The sequence below is a fragment of the Schistocerca serialis genome, chromosome 6 (assembly GCF_023864345.2).
Source record: "Schistocerca serialis cubense isolate TAMUIC-IGC-003099 chromosome 6, iqSchSeri2.2, whole genome shotgun sequence".
NCBI classification, from domain to species: Eukaryota; Metazoa; Arthropoda; class Insecta; order Orthoptera; family Acrididae; genus Schistocerca; species Schistocerca serialis.
Window position 1 is genome coordinate 445144117 of NC_064643.1, and position 1701 is coordinate 445145817.

The following is a 1701-nucleotide window of genomic DNA, read 5'->3' on the forward strand; positions in this document are numbered from 1 at the left end:
ATTCACAGCTACGAATGGCAGATGTCACCGCAGACACGCCTTCAGAGTTTCCTTACTCCATCGCAGCCTGAGGCTTGCCTACGTCAGAGGCTCAGAGCGCAGTGCTGCCTAGCTGACTCTGTAATCATCGTCTACAACGACAGCATCGTCTTAGCACAGATTCGGCTTTTAGCTACTAGAACTATTAGCCGGAACGGTGTTCCGAAGATTATAGCCAATTGTACACTGACGCGTGACAGTCATTCTGCATTCTATCATGCCACAGCAGGTATTGTAAAGCGACAGTAACAGATTTCTGTGGACATGGGTTGTTTCCAAATTTAGTATTTCATGAAAGATTTCTTGATGCCTTCAGCTGCCATTCTCTTTATTTTATGTACGATTGTGCAGTTTCGGCCTTAGACCATTTTCAAGTATCTAAAACAGAAGTACCATACATTGGATACATTAGTGACACTTGTTATTTTTATATAGGACCAAGTCATATCTGTAGATATACAAGGCGCACTATAACTTACTTTATGGATGAATTTTTAGTAGTAGATTATGTTATGTACGTTGTTGCCCCTATGGCGTCATGTTATGCTCACAAAATAAACCCGAAATGTTCACGCTATTATAGGAGCATGTTATTTTCGAGAAATTGTTGCAAAGCCCCATGTTTTAACAGAAAGATAATTATTTACAGAAATTTCCTACTTAATCTGCATATGCTTTTGTTCTCAGTTATATTTAATTATTGTTCATCATTGGTGCAACTATGAGTGTATGTAATTTCTTTAAAATAACTTGTCAATATTTGTTCTGTAATTGTGGCAGCACATCATTTTTGAATGGTTGGTACAAAGATATTATACATGAAATCTATCACAGTACTCTAGTGAAACAGTACTGAGAACTACGAGAGTAGGGAAAAAGCTGCTTCATTGTTGCGTGATGTTTCGCATTACAGTCATATTTGTTAATGAATGTAGCGATAATTTTACATTCTATGGATCTATAATGCTTCGCCGTAGAACTTGCGGGCTTTCAAATAGAAAATGTGATGAGTGGACCTCAACTACGTACCCTCTGACTCAGAGTTGAAATACTGAAAGTTTTTGCTGGTTTCGTTGTCTAAGGGCTAGGATACGTAGATGCCGCATTACAAGCCAAATACTGTGAGTACCGGGCGTGAGTCGTGCTTCGGTAGCTCAGTTGGTAGAGCACTTGCCCGCGAAAGGCAAAGGTCCCGAGTTCGAGTCTCGGTCGGCGCACACAGTTTTAATCTGCCAGGAAGTTTCATATCAGCGCACACTCCGCTGCAGAGTGAAAATCTCATTCTGGAAGCCAAATACTGCTGACTCTACAGCATACAATATGAATACACACATGAATCGAATGGTCGAAGGTTCTCATCACTCGGGAATTGCGAATTTTGAATGTGACATAGAAATTTATAAATGAAAGATTGCAATTAAATAAAATCTGTAGGTACTATCTTAACGACTTTAAATGATGAGTACGATAGTAAGAGTACTTTTGAGAATACGGTATATTTCTGCGAAACACTTATTGGTGTCGATAGTCCATCAATTAAATAAAATGTAAGTTGAATAACAGGGAAACAACAGATTCCTACTTCACATAATCAGTTATGAACAACGCGAGATATTCACTTCTAAACGCATACTGCGTCTTCACTGGAGAAGACACGGAAAT

The 1701-nt window shown here is 39.0% G+C and overlaps 1 non-coding gene across 1 annotated transcript; it reads left to right on the top strand.

The window, feature by feature from the left end:
• The first annotated feature begins 1182 nt into the window (after nt 1-1182).
• Trnas-cga (transfer RNA serine (anticodon CGA)) lies at nt 1183-1256 on the top strand. The gene has a single exon. It is a non-coding gene; the product is annotated as a tRNA-Ser (tRNA).
• The last annotated feature ends 445 nt before the right edge of the window (nt 1257-1701 follow it).